Source organism: Chaetodon trifascialis, chromosome 3 (genome assembly GCF_039877785.1).
Source record: "Chaetodon trifascialis isolate fChaTrf1 chromosome 3, fChaTrf1.hap1, whole genome shotgun sequence".
Lineage (NCBI taxonomy): Eukaryota > Metazoa > Chordata > Actinopteri > Chaetodontiformes > Chaetodontidae > Chaetodon > Chaetodon trifascialis.
In genome coordinates, this window is record NC_092058.1 from 2874956 (window position 1) to 2890244 (window position 15289).

At 44.7% G+C, this 15289-nt stretch overlaps 1 protein-coding gene across 3 annotated transcripts in view; it reads left to right on the forward strand.

Annotated features, from left to right (window-relative positions):
- The first annotated feature begins 1759 nt into the window (after window positions 1–1759).
- Window positions 1760–15289, forward strand: part of raly (RALY heterogeneous nuclear ribonucleoprotein) — a 149627-nt gene continuing 136097 nt past the window's right edge. The window contains exon 1 of one of the 3 annotated variants that reach the window (XM_070958789.1): window positions 1760–1916. The gene's annotated coding sequence lies outside the window, so the exon portion shown is untranslated. The remainder of the gene's footprint in view (window positions 1917–15289) is intronic. The other 2 variants (XM_070958787.1, XM_070958788.1) reach the window with 2 other exon arrangements.

Consider the following 15289-nt stretch of genomic DNA (forward strand, 5'->3'; position numbering starts at 1 on the left):
GCCTGACCTGGGGATCGAACCGGCAACCTTCTTGCTGTGAGGCACGCGTACTACCTGCTGCGCCACTGTGCAGCGTCACAGATGCATGTAGAGGTTAAAGAGCGCGGCCTTCTTCCCTCTGAGTGTCACCTGTCGTCACCTGAGTGACGACACAGAATAAGGTTTTTCTCATCTCTTTATTTCTTATGCAGTGCACCGGACGAACGCGTCATTGGATAAACTTACTGGACAGTGTCTGCATTACCTCATAACTAGAACAATCTCACCAACATGTGCTGTAGGTCAGTGGTACAGTACTACGATGTATATGAATAATTATTTGTACTGCGTATTTATACTGTATTCTTCTTCTTCTACTACTACTGCTACTCCTATTACCATATACTATTATTATTGTTAGTATTGCAGAACAGATATATTTCTATACAGATGGTTGCTATTTATTGTATCATAATACACATAGTTTACATATTTCATATTGTTTATCATTTATGGCTGATTTATATTGTAGTACAGAGTACATGTTTTTATATATTTTTTTACATATTCTTGCATATTCTCTAAGATATTTCTTATTTACTTGTTCTACAGTGGGAGCAACTGACCCAGTTTGCCCTCATCGATCAATGAAGTATTCTGATTCTCATTATTCTGATAATTCATATTCAGCAGTTCGGTCATTGCTGCCCTATGAAAAACCATTTATGGCACAAATTGTCACAGTTGCAGTCCAACAAGTCATATTCTCAATCCTGACCAAGCAGCATAAGACGCCGCTGTGACTCTGCAGGAAGTGTCGGTGACTGTTTGGAACATTCAGACTTGGCACTTCCTCCACGCAGACACAGAGACGTTCAGCCTGGAAATATGAATATACCAGCCTGCAGCACCGAGTTTACGGTTCCAAGCATAAATGTACCAATGTACAAAACTCCTGCTGCAGGTTTGGGCCTGTGGTGTGACTGTGTGTTAGACACAAAATGCTTCAAAGCTCAAACTCAAAGATACAGAACCTGATGGTTAGTTTTTCAAAATGTACAGTGATTTCCATTGTTAAGGACTTTATGTACATCCTGGTATTTGTTATAGTGGAAAAGCCAATACTTCAGCAAGCTAACGAAGCTAAGCTGACATCAACACTCTGACATCAAGGTGGTTCTTTAAGCAACATATTAAATGCACAAAAACATCACTGAACCAAACAGACATGAAGAAAAATTCTGAATATTTTCATTGAAAAACACATCAAAATAAGAAAAGATCCAAATAAAATGAAATATTTTTCAATGTTTGTGTTTTTCAGTGCAAATGCATCTTTTGTAAATATGCTTCAGTGTCGTTTCCTTTTTAAGTGTTCAATTTTATTATTTTCAATGCCAAAATCTATTCATTTAGTCACTGTTCTGGCTCCATACTGAAGGAGCAGTACACATTAAATCATGTCTTCACTGAATATTTGCATCCCTACAACAAACACCGAAAGGGATTAGAAGACTCAATTACGGCAGCAGGTATGTTTACATACAGGTGTTCATGTTCGCGTGCGCTTACAGCTAACACCTGCCAAAGCCCTCCTGATACCAGTGGGAGGATTCAGGTTTGTTTACGGTGAATTCAGTTTCGGAGGAGATGCCCCTTCAAGGGCCTCTCCGGCTGTCTGAGCGCATTTTAGCCAGGTGCCTAATTACGCACGGCGCTCCCGGCGGCCGCTCTGCTGGCCGGGCTCCCCCTGCCTCCCAGCGCTCAGTGGTTCGCTCCAGTCGGCGCTCCGCTGCTGTTCATCACCGCCCCGCTGGCCGGCGCGCAGTCGGAGCTTCAGCCGGTTCCTGAGCGCACGCCGAGCCTCGCCGCCCGCCCGCCCGCCCGCTCTTCTCCTCTCGCTTCAGCCTCTTTGAGCGTTTTTGCCTCGTTCGTTGGTAGGTCAGTTTTCTCATCCTCTTTTCTTCCCCTCATTCTTTCTTTCTTGCTGGTTTGCCCCCCCTCCTCCACCTTATTTTTTATTTTTCTGCTGCGGCTGTAGGATTTCTCTCTGTCTCTCTGTTGTCCTACGAGTCTTCACCGGAGCTTTTTCCCGCTTGTTGCAGGAAGAAAGCCCCTCTTCCGGCTTTCTTGTGTTTATTTCCAGTTTCCTTCATTTCGTTTTTGTGATATTTTCTCGCTTCCTTCTCTTTTCATTACAAGAAATAACGCACTTGTCTTTTGTCTCTGTGATCTTACGGGGTTTATTTTGATTTTCGTGCATTAAATTCTTCAGTTTGCCCTCTTTTATCTCATTCTTGCAGTTTGATTTTTCTCTTTTTTTACCTGAAAGTCAGAGGGGATTGAAATGTCTCTTAAACTTGCGCGTTGCGCACGCAGCATGCCAGAAGGCAGCGCGGATGTGGACGCTGACGGTCCTGATCAGGTGTTGCATGGACAGCTCATCCACGGAGCCGCTCGTGTTTCTGTTGGGACTGCTTAGTGATGTCAGTGTCGGTGTGTGAATGCGCGTTTGCAGCCACACACACACACACTTCAGCAGCCTGGTTCACTGTCGGTCCTCATGAAGCGTACCAGGAGGAGCTGACAGGTCGGGTTTGTTCCTCTGTCACGTCCTGTTCTGCATCCCTGATGTGTTTTATCAGCAGACTGGCTGTTGCTCCGCACAGATATGAACCTCACTGCATGCTGCTGTATTGTCATGACATGCCTTGCTCTTGTAAGCCAGTCTGAATTGGCCTGAATTTGTTTTGGTTTTTGGGGCACCAGAGCTGCGAATCAAATCTGATTTATTGGGCAAATCATTAATGGAGTCTGAGGCACATCCGATGCTTTAAACTGTTATTTGTTTTCAAAGTTTCAGCTGAGTGGAAACTCGGCTGGAGTGGTGCACTTAAGTGCAAAGTATGGTAAAATGACTTCCTTAAATACATTTCATTTCTGAATGCAGAGCTGTTTTGCAGCAGGCTGAAGTGTGAAATCTGTTGGAGGCTGTTTCCGAGTGAATATGCTTCTTACTGAAAATGTTGAAAATCTGTCACATTCTGAAAACACAGCGACAAAAATGAGCAATAGACAACATAAGAAGTGACCGTGAGCGGGGACTGAATTCATCTGGACAGCTGGGAGGGAAATCCACCTCCACACAAATAACAGCAGAATTTAAAGCCACAGGCCAGCCCTTATGAACGAACCAGACGTTTACCACCTCCCATGAATAAACACCATTATAAGCAGCCTTGTCTCATGAGAAATGGAGGTTTATGTGAGTAATGTTGTCAGTAATGTCAAGTGTTAGCTTGTGGGGGGAAAACATTCAAAAAGAGCAGAGCACAGTATTAAAAACAGGCGTGCAAATGAAAACATAATCCCACAGTGGCAGCACACGTCTCTGCCTCACGCAGCACCGTAGCTCCGCATTTATGCATGTGAGTGTCTAATGTGCACAGTGTGAGATGCTCCGTGTGGCGTGGAGTTGGTGCTGTGCAGCAAGATGCAGCTACAGGCAGGACTGTAAGGCTCAGGGGAAGAAAGGAGTCTGCAGGATAAGATCAGTGAGGCTGCTGCTGCTGCTGCTGCTGCTGCTGCTGCTGCTGCTGCTGCTGCTGTGGATTGTTGGTTACTCGACTCTGTGAAGGTGTTTCGTCTTGATTACTCTCAAACAGCACGTGCAGAGGATTGATGATCCCGGTCTGTTTGTTCACGGCTCTGTGTATGGATGAGTCTGCCTGTTGCTCATAAGTGGACGTGGTTTTTGTTTTGTTTCTGTTACAGATGGTCTGAGAACCAGTTATTCTGCAAAACACAAATGATTTCATCTTTTAATTTTCTGTGTTTTAACCCCACATATCAGGTGCTGCTTAAGGCTGCGCTAATTGATATTTTCCAGATTACAGGCCTTGCCCGCCCTCACGTGTGTTTGATTTGAGCTACTCTCAGGTTGAAGATGGGTGGAGCTATGCTGAGAGTTAATGTGCCGCCAAACCAACTTGTGCATTAATTTCCATGAGGAATGGGTCAAAACTTCGCTTCCGGTCACTGGTGTATTCAACTCTTTAGCTTTGCGCACAGATCAGTCAGATTGTGGTTTGTGAGACGTGGTGAGATGCTTTGTTTGTTCACAGCAAGACAATACAAACAGCAGAAAAGCTCTAATAACTCACTGTTCACTAGCTGCTCTGTTAGCGACTAGCTGTGGACGCAGTGGAGCATTTAGAAGCTAAAGAGCCACATATTTCCCTCTGGAGCTGGTAGAGTGAATATCAGACTGAGATTCATCAGGTGATCAGAAACGTGACTCCCAGCTGAACAAGCCGGTTGTTCGTGCAAATCAGCAACTGTTTGCCAACAAGTTCTCCATAGCAGCTCAGAAGGTGATGATTCCACCGCCGCCATCGGCCACAACATCGTTTATAGCAGCTTTAAAGGTTTCATTGGTCCCGCCTTAACAGGTGGGACATAGCTGGAAAGTGACAGAGATGTCAATCAATCCGTCTTTACACGCCCACAAGAGAAGAGGTTTAATCATGTAAAATCAATGAAAACCAGGGTTCCAGGGGTATGTTGGACCACCAACAATCAGTGTGCGTACATGCCTGACATCCACTGCAACTGCTACTGCTGTTATTACATCCACTGTCACTGTTACTGTGACTGCATGTCTGTCTCTCTGTCTCTGTCTCTCTCTCTCTCTCTCTCTCTCTCTGACTGCTTTTCTTTCTTTCTGTCTGTCTGTCTGTCTGTCTGTCTGTCTGTCTGTCTGTCTGTCTGTCTGTCTGTCTGTCTGTCTGTCTGTCTGTCTCACTCTCTCTCTCTTGCTCTTCCTCTCTCACCCAACCGGTCGAGGCAGATGGCCGCCCACCCAGAGTCTGGTTCTGCTCGAGGTTTCTGCCTGTTAAAAGGAAGTTTTTCCTCGCCACTGTCGCCAAGTGCTTGCTCATGGGGGAATTGTTGGTTTCTTTGTAGATAAAAGAGCTTGGTCTGTACCAGCTCTATATGGAAAGTGTCCTGAGACAACTTCTGTTGTGATTTGGCGCTATACAAATAAAATTGAATTGAATTGAATTGAATTGAACTAGTATCCTGTTTCTGAAGTATTCTGGTTTTGTTTTGTGCGTGTAAACACTTTATTCCAGTTCCTGGATATACGACCTTGAGTACTCATAGAATCCAGGATACTGCGGCTTGTAAACACCTTTTCCAGGTTTCTACAGCATCTCATGGTGGCTGAGATCATAAATCACAACACACCTGCAGGCAGAGGATCAGAAAGCTGGATATCTGTGGTCATGTATGCAGGGATGTGAATCACCAGGAATTTCAAATTCACGTTAACATCCAGGATATAATCCAAATCCGGATTAGGCTCAAAAACCGGATGCACATGTAAAAACACTCTATGGAGCAAATGACACCTGTGCTGTCAGAGTGGCGTCTTTCATGAATAAACCTACAGAACCTTGTCGCTCAGCTCTGCAGCTCTGCACCGTTCTTTGGCCTCTTTGAGCTCATATTTTCATTTACAGCTCGTCACTGTCGTTCAGTGCTCCCACCAGCCTAATTCCCAGCAGCAGCAGGCAGCTGTTTCCAGTAAAAAGCTCTGATGAACCCGCTGTGCACTACCTGCAGACAGAAGACTGCAGCCCTCGTGCCAAAATCACATGGCAGGATGCATATTCACAAAAATCTGACTTTTGTTTGGTCCTGGTTGACTTGTCAGCAGGTGTGTATTACGGCTGTCAGGGGAAAGCTTGCGTCCCCAAAATGGCACAAAGGAAAATGGCCTTTGTGCTGGAGAACAAAACATTTCAGGCACTTATGACCTCTTTGAGTTTCTTTATTTTTTTGCCAGACTGAAAGTGGCACTGTGCTAAAAGTGGTGGCATGTTTCAGAAGATAAAATGCAAACCAGAAGGGTCAAACTTGATGAACAGATCCTTGAAGGCTCACAATCCAAAACCCTGTGCAGCACTTTTTAATATAAGGAGACTCTTACTGGGAACGTGCACGTAGTATTTGGCTGGCTCCTTCTTGCTGGACGTCCCCAGGTTTCTCCTCAGAGACGCCGCGTCGTCACCTGCACTGTCACAGCAGCAGCAGCTCCATTGAAATGAACGAGTGGGCTGCATGTTTCCACACAGCGTCGACGTCTCTCTGAGCCTGGAGATGAAAGGTTCTCACCTGACAGCTGTGATAATACAACACTTCATGGTTGCACAGCGCGAGCAGACACTCAGCCGAGTGACAACAATAAAAAAAGAAGTCGCAGTGAGAAGAACAGCGCTGCAGTGATCATTGTTCTGCCACCGCATGCTGCTGCATTGATAGAAATGGGTGAAAATATGGATAAATAAATAAATAACGGGTCAGATTTAAACTTGGTCACGTTAATTATTCAGCGCCTCTGTGCTGATAATGAATAGATGTTGCTGCACTTTGACTCCGTGTGTGGAAACTCATTAGTGTTTGCTGTGTTAGTCAGTGGAGGGCAACGACGCAGCGTTGGAGGAAATATTGACTTTTATCTCGATTTTAAAGGAAGTATGTGCGTTGGGCCTCTTGTGTTAAAGTGACTGAATGATTTCTTACACTGAGATCTCGAAAAACACTGTTTTGGTGTTGGTGCGGAAACTCCGGTATCATATCAGCTCGAGCAGCAAAATGCAGTGAAAGTGTTGGTTAGATTTACTCCCATGTTCAACTCGTCAACAGAGCTGTTAATCAGTTCAGGAGTGACAGCAGGTTCCAGTCGTCTGTGCTGATTCTTTATGACTCCTTTGGTTGTTTTGCATCCGCAGCTGTAAAAGTCGTTTGTCTCTTAAGCTCAGGTTGGACTTTCCATGTCCACGAAGCAGTGAGGGTCCACACAGACATGTGAGGGTATCAGGACCTTTAGACTTCCCATGTAACACCTGAAGCCTTCAGTCAGATGCTTTTAGCTGAGCTGTGTGTGTGTGTGTGTGTGTGTGTGTGCGTGTGTGTGTGTGTGTGTGTGTGTGTGTGTGTGTGTGTGTGTCATTCAGGACATGGACATTGATTTGGTGAATGTTTGTAGCTCAGTGGCTCCATGATTCACTTCATAATTTACAAAACCACCATTTTCCCATCAAAGCTAAAACACGTTGTGCAGAGGAAAGAAGGATCCTGCTGGAGGTCTTCCTCACGCCGCTGAACTGCACACACAGGTGCTCCACTGCACAGACGACAGGTGCCTTTTTTTGTCAGCGATGACCTGGATGACCAGCGTTTCCTCTCAGAATCTCAGCAGCTGCACAGCTGGAGGGTGAATCCTTTGTGGTGCAGGTTGCGTCGCTCTCGAGGGGATCCTGTAATAGAAATGCGGATTGTAAAACTCAGTCCTTTTGTGACTGGAGATTTCTTTCATTTTTCCTGCCTGTTCTCTGTAGTAGTGCTGGTAATTTCCTTGTGGAGTAACAATACAGAATGAATATTGAAGAAAACACCAGGTGGTCTCTTCTGAAGAAAAAACAGAAACCTTGTTGTGCTGTGTTGCGTGTGTGTTTGTGTGGACCTCTTTGTAGAAAAAAGTACAATTCATATTAAAGAGAAACAAATTCACACTGCTTAATGATGATAGTCATTATATAGGAATGTAAATATTAACCCAGACCCGCGTTCATCCATGTTATTCAGTGCCAGCGTTACGTATACACTCACTGACTGTCGACAGTAACCGACCAGAGAAGCTTCAGGCGTAATTCACTGGAGCTGCAACAAATACGCTCCTTCATTTTACTTCTCATTCGCACTGATAGCTGTTTTTATTTGGTAGAGAACCAAACTGGTGCTGGCCGCTGTTTGAGCCGCATTCCTTTGGACAAAACCATTGTGTTTCTGGACCCATCGGGACGTTTTCCAGCCGCGTTTGTGGCAACAAAACTGGGTATTTTAAGCCAAAGCATGATATTTTCTTAAGCTTAACCAAGTGGTTTTGGAGCCTACATGTAACCATAGCGTCCAACATAAACTAAGACTGAAACTTGTTCTGGTGATTGGTTTGATTGTGTTTCTTTCTCTTACTGAAGCCTGAAATGCCGCCCTCTCACCAGCTCAGCCTGTTGTGTTTGACTGTTCTTGGTCTGAAAGGCGGACTGTCGCAGGAGGTCTGCAGGGGCAAACGGCATTTACAGCATCAGCTGAGTGATAGCGAACAGTGTCGGGGTATGAAGGCTGCCAGCGACGTGATTATGGTAACAGTCAACTGGTGTCCGAGCAGCAGGCGTAACGTCAGAGCTCTGCTTGAACTAAGGCAGCGCTCCATTGGATGCTTGTATTCTTATGGAGAAAAATAAGTGGATTCACAACATCTTGGACAGAAGAAACGTGATAAACTCAAAGCTTTGGACCGTTGAATTTGCTGAAGACTGATTTGGTTTTGCTGAACCTTGGTTTCATTGTGGCAGTTGGTGATTTATGAGCCGTTTGAGTCTTTGCCCATCCTCTCATGCATGCTGGGAAACAGGAATTCAATGGAAGCGTCTGTACTGTGGAGACAAGACAAACGTGAAGCTGGTGTGTTTTTTATTTTCTGCGCTCTTATAAAGAAGAAGCTGTCGCACTTAATAAGGACGAAGCGTTTTCATTTGACTTATTTATTACGTGGAAACAAATCACAGCTATTTCCGCACAAATCCAACCTCACAGCATTTTACTTAAATGATCTATATTACTGTTTCCCCTCGACTCATTAAGCTGTGAGCTCTGATAGCTGGAAAATTGCCCCCACGGCTTGAAAAATGTAAATACAGTGGAAACTCATTATACACACACACACACACACACACACACACACACACACACACACACGCACACACATTTGTGTTTCCATTACTATTGGGGACATTACATTGACTTGCATTCATTTCCTGGAGACTAACCTTAATGCAAGTCTTCACCCTAAAATTGATTTACATTATGGGGACACTTTGTCCCCATAAGGAAGGTGATTTGTTATGTCCCCACAACATGTGTAAAACACACACAGACACAGTTTTACCCATATATCTCCATCTAAATACCCGAATAGGAGCCAGCTCAGAACTTTTCCTGAATTAATCCCAGAAATAGAATCCGCATGTGAGAATCAAAATTATAGAAAAATGTCAACAGGAGGAATTAATATCAAATCGAAACAGCCGGACTGGAAGAGATATTATATCTGTGGGTTTGGAGTCAGTGTGGGGTCATTGTTTCAGAGATATTACAGCCACAAATAATTTAAAAGCTATTACAAATACACGAAATATCATTGACAACGCAGACTATCCAGCTGACATGCTTAATCTCCGTTTCGCTGATTTTCCCACCAGCATCTCAGCCGCTCGCAGCAATTTGAGCTCGCAGTGGAGAATACAAAGACTGAACTCATCAATTTTTCTGATTGTAAAGACAGGCAGTGGTTCCACTGAAGCCCGAGCAATTTATATTAATGCAGAAGGAGTTTGTGTCCGAAATGAGAGCTGCGTTTCAGAAGAAAAGGGTATTTCTAGAAAGTGCGGCATGTAATCAGAAAGAATGGAAGTGCTGCAGCGGCTGCAAATAGCAGGTATGAATTTTGATAAATACAGAAAAAGTGTTTAACGTGGCATCAATAAACCAACAAAGCAAAGTAGAAAACATTGTTTACAATGTCTTTCTCTTTCAGCGCTGCCACACCCAGCTTTTACCCTGATTATTAAAAACACATGTTGTCTTCTGTGGCCCACTTCCTGTCACCTGAGCTGCCACCCAGGTGCTCTGGAAAGATGCTAACTAGCAGGTAGCGCTAGTAAACATGCCCCCAAATGTGTCTTAATATCATCTGGAAAATGTTTCATTTGTCACGTTAAAATGAGAGTTTAACGGCATTAAACACACAGGTAGACAAAGTAAGATAAAAATCATGTTGGCAGGTAGAAATGTGAGCTGAATTGTTTGATTTGGGCGAACTGACCCACGAACAAACTCCAAGAGGGATTTACAAGGTTCTTCTCGCCTGCGTTTTCCACTTGGAATTCATTACATGTTCTGCACCAACGAGACAGCCATTATTTTCCCCCAAAACACGAGTTCAAAGGTCCAAAACCAGTTTTTTATATATTTATTTTTGAGGCATTTTTATTTCCTTACTGGGAAGCTGGAGTAGAGAGATGACAGGAAGTTAGCGGAGAGGAAAATGGGGAATGACACGCAGAAAAACAAATCCATGGTCAGCTTCTTAACCTCCCGGCCAGCAGCCAGGCCCGGCGGGAAACCAGCGCCGACAGATCGGACCGGGCAAAAACTCAGACTCGACCTTGAATGAAATGAAGTTGATATTGTTTAAATATAAAGTGAGACAGGATTTTAAAGTGGCTGCTGCATCAGCTCATTCAAGCTCTCGACTTCATCTGAAATGAGTGTTGCATCTGTGTTACCAAGATTTTTACTGTGAAGTGACAACACAGAGAGACGTCCTTTAGAGGCACACACACACACACACACACACACACACACACACACACACACACACACACACACACACACACTCTGCAGGAGATACCTACCACACCCTTAACACCACACACCACAACTACAACGACACTACTCCGAGGAAGCCAACCATAACCTCCAAACACACACCACACACACGCACACACACACACACACACACACACACACACACACACACACACACACACACACACACACACACACACACACACACACACACACACACACACACACAGATGCAGAGCGTGCAGATCATGGAGGTGTAGCATGTAAACACGTCTCTCTGAGTGGGGGTCAGCGCAGTACAGACCGACCGGTTTACTGATAACTGAAAGAGGATTTGCATGAAATCTTCTGTCACGTTTTGTTATTTCATTCATTACGATCTCAGATTCTGTTTCAATGGAGCATTTTGTGAAATCCTGGAGAGAAACTTTCACATGAACTCAATAGGAATGTCTGTTTTTGGGTAATCCTCTTCATGAAATCAGTAAACAAGCAGTGAAAAATCCTGTAAATCCAGTGCCGCCGTAGAGCCGTCCGACGATCCGATACAGCCTCACCTCTGCTTCCCATTGGTGGTTTCAGAGCTGATCATCAGCCTGGAGATCTGCATATTTGGTTTGGCGCAGACCTTTTATGCTCCCCATTTATCTGGACTTGGGACCAGTTATTAGGAGCGTACTGACTGAGAGCGTACTGGCTGAGGAGTCCGCTAGAGTTCTTACCCCAACCGCCCCCCCAGTGTTTCATGATGTATATCATCCTGCCAAACCTTACTGGTTACTGACTGGTTTGAGGGTTAATTGATGAACTGACTAACCAGATTACTTTCCGAGTTTGTAACAGATTAGATAACTTCCTCGTTAAAGCAGCCGCTTTTCATGAGTTTCTAAACCACAGTACTATACAACACCTTAAAAAGCAATAAAACATGTTTTTGGACGAATCAAGAAGCCGACGTCCTCGGCTGTTTTATGTTGTCTAAACACAAGTCGTGATCTTTACTCATTGCGAGCAGGGTCAGGAATTAAATTATTTACATTTCGTGATGATCATAGATTTTTTTCCTCTGTCAGAGAGATTCAGGGCCGACGTCGCCGATGCTGTCAGCTGCCTGACAACTAAACATAATGATGCCAGAAAGTAGCAGCTTCCTTTTTAACAATGCTGTTTTTTGTTTGCTTGTTTGTGTCTCCTGGGTTTGATTTCCTGACAACAGAGCTCATGAATATGCTTTAGTGCAGCCGCTGGACTGACTGCTGATGGACTTGGCTGACTGGTTGTTTACTGACTCGTCGATTGACTGACTTTCTCTGCTCTGTTCGCCGTCTTTGTCAGCATCTCTCTCTCTCTCTCTCTCTCTCTCTCTCTCTCTCTCTCTCTCTCTCTCTCTCTCTCTCTCTCTCTCTCTGCTCTCCTTTATTCTTGATCTCTCTCCAAAATTTTCAACTAAACTCTCATTAATGCAAATTGCCTGCACTCTCTCTCTTTGCTCCAACATTCACAGCCTTCCTCTGCGTGTGTGTGTGCGTGCATGTGTGTGTGTGCTTGCAGTCAGGAGTCAAGAGGAGTCCTGACATTTAGAAACTCAGCCACCCCCCTGATTCAGCAGAAACACAGTAACAGATTGAAACCTCTCCTCCTCCTCCCCCTCCTCCTCCTCCTCCTCCTCCTCCTCCTCCTCCCTCCATCATTTGCTTCCTTTCTCTTCGTCTCCTCTCTCTCTCTCTGGTCCTCCTCTTTGTACCTTTCTCCATCTGTACTGTGCCATTTGTAATTTATTTCACTTAATGTTGCTGTCAGTTCACTTTAAATTCTGCCTTTTGTTAGTGTGACAGACTCGGAGCATCTTCGGCCTTTTCAAACCTATAGTCCGTTGGCTTTGGTCCAAATCTGTGGACGAGTCGTGTTTTTGGTTTCTTTTCACGCAGAAAGAGGAAAATTCAAGCGAACCTGAATGCATCACAAACCGGTCTGGGTCTGGTACAGCAGACCTCTGAAATCCTCTCTCCTTCAGCTGCTGCCGTATCATTTTACACACTTCCCTGTTTTTATTTGGGCTTTGCAGGAGCTGTCAGATGTAGTCATCTGCCCAAACATCAAGGCCACAATGTCGCAAATCCACCTTTGGTCCACATCAGGCAACGAATGCTGTTCACACACAGAATCTGCTGTGACAAAAAATCCACTGAGACTCTAAAAGCATTTTCCTGATAGATCGCCATTAAGGCACCATGGACAACTGACAAGGTTACTCTTTGTATTATGAAGACTGAGATTTCAGGTTTTAAGCTTTGGCGAGTTTAATTAATTCAAAACGAATTTCACTGATTGCTGAAAGTTAAATACATTTATTCCTTTTTGATTAGATCCAAAACACAGTTTCAAAAAGTGAAGGCTGCCACTGTAAGTACAGTCTGCAGGACGAGTTAAAACCATGTTTACCAAGACGTGCTCGGATTCCTCTCGCGGTTTTGATGATTTTTTCAGGACACGTCAGTCAGAGACACCGCGGTGGACGGAGCTGCAGCAGCTTCGGCTTCAGAATCAGCATCAGCAGAGCAAAAGTGAGACCTGTCAGAGAGCCTGAATAAACCAGCTGATGCCAATCAGCTAATGCGAGTGTGACTCTGCAGGAACTCCCTCTCTTCACCTCCCGTCGCTATAATGTCATGAAACATTCCTCTCGCCCTTTTTTTGTGTTAATTGTACCGTGCTCTGATTTCTCACCGCTGTATCAGGAGCTTGTGAGTAATTAAAACAATGCTCAGCAAACCCTTTTAAAATTTTCACGACCTTCAACAATTAATGCAACATTATTCCTAAAAATGAGCCTAAAATCATCTGCAGCATGATGTTCTTAGAGATAATGGCAGTTAAATATATGCAGGGTGATAAAATATTTCTATTATACATGAAAACCTTTACACTCACTCAATGTTGTATCTGCATGGGACTGATCATGAGTTTACTCGAGGCTATCGAGGAGAAGAAGAAGAAGAAGATGATGATGATGATGCATGGACATTAAGAGAGGAAACAAGCAACAGAAGATCAAAGGAGGTAGTAAGAAGAATAATAGAGGGAGGAAAAAGCAGAGTGAAGGAAGTGGACACGAGAGGAGAGAAGAGGGAGAACCTGATGAAAGGCAGAGAAGAAGAGGAGAAGATGTGAAAGAAGAGTCTACAGGAGGAGGACTTGCAGAGCGTGTGTGGTTGCATGAGTGTGTGTGTGTGTCTAATGACTGATAAAGCGAAGCTGGCAATGAATTATAGATGCAGCAGAGGTGAAATTTTCATGAAAATGTTACTAAGCCATTCGAAGATTAGTCAAACAACCTCAGACAAGACCTGAAAGATAGAGCAATGAAAGGATGTGGTGAGGAGGAGGAGGAGGAGGAGGATGAAGAATGGGAGAAGGGGGAGGAAAAAGAAGAAAGTCAAGGATAACAGGGTGGGAGGTAGAGAAGGAGAAGTATGGATGAAAGGTGAGCTGGATGCTGCAAGGAGGAGAAAGTCTGATATAAAGGATGGAGAGAGAGGAAAATGAAGGAAAACGAGTGAGGAGGAGGTGAAAAGACGGCGGGTGTGAGGGAAGGAGGTGGAGACGAACAAGGGAGCAAAAGGAGGAGGAAGCTGCAGGAGGTAGAGAGGACTGAAGGGAAGGAAGGAGACAGAGGGAACAGGTCGGAGGAAGTGACGGAGGTGAAGAATGGGAGGGAAGGTTGTGTCATATGGGGCAAGAGAAAGAGACAAATGTGATGAACAGGAGGGAAAGGAAGAAGAGTCCATGAGGAGGAAGAAAAGGACACCTCGTCTCTGCCAAGAAACTTTGGTACATAAGCTAATATAAGCTCATAGAGTTGAACACAGATCTGCTCTGGACAGTTTCCTGTTGAGATTCAGACGAGTGAATTCAGCGAGTCTGCAGCGGTCTGCATTCAGGCGGAAAGCTCAGGACTAAAGTCAGCATGCCAACAAGCACACTATGACAACGCTAACATGCTAATGTTAGCAGGTGTAATATCTATCACGCTAATATTATGAATTAATACCGATCAAAAGCTTCAGCGGTGGCTGATGGGAATGTCTTTGAAGCGGGGGGGGGGAACCTCTCTCCTCTCAGGGGCCGTTTCAGTTTTTATGAAGTCCTTCGAGGGCCGTGCTGAATTATTGAACACATGTATCACACTGACGTCAGTGTGATGGCTGGAGCTGCTTCTCTTTGGCGAGGCATCTGATGTCAGGTAGCGGTGATGATGACGATGGTTCGGGTCAGCAGAAGCAGCAGGTTCCTCAGGAACTGCATACAGTTTGCAGAGCTGGAGCAGAGGGAGGTTGTTGTGGCTTTCTTTGCAGCTCAGTGGTTTCATGTTGTAGGTTGTCAGGAACATCAGCCGGTTGCATATTTAACAGTATAACACATGCGTTCAGCTCCTTGTGTTTGCTTTTCATGTCCTGAAGCCTCTCTCCAAACGCCTGAAGGAGTTTTCACACTCAGATGTCGTCGCAGCTTCTGTTCCCGCAGAGGAGGACCATGCAGTGTTTCCTCTTTGACCACTGCTTTAATTACACTTCAGATGATTTCACATTTGACAGCAGGAAGCTGAGAAGCTGCTGGAGCTTGAGGTTCAGCTCTGAGACGGTCTTGTTAATGTCCACCACGGAGGACGAATTACGCTTGCTGTCACAGAGTTTCCGCGACAGGTTTCCCTTCATCTCCATGAATTAGTCCAGACAAGCTGACACTTTGGAGCAGTTTAATTTGTCCAGTTCCAGCAGCTCCACGGCAGCAGCAAGGCTCTCCTTCACAAATC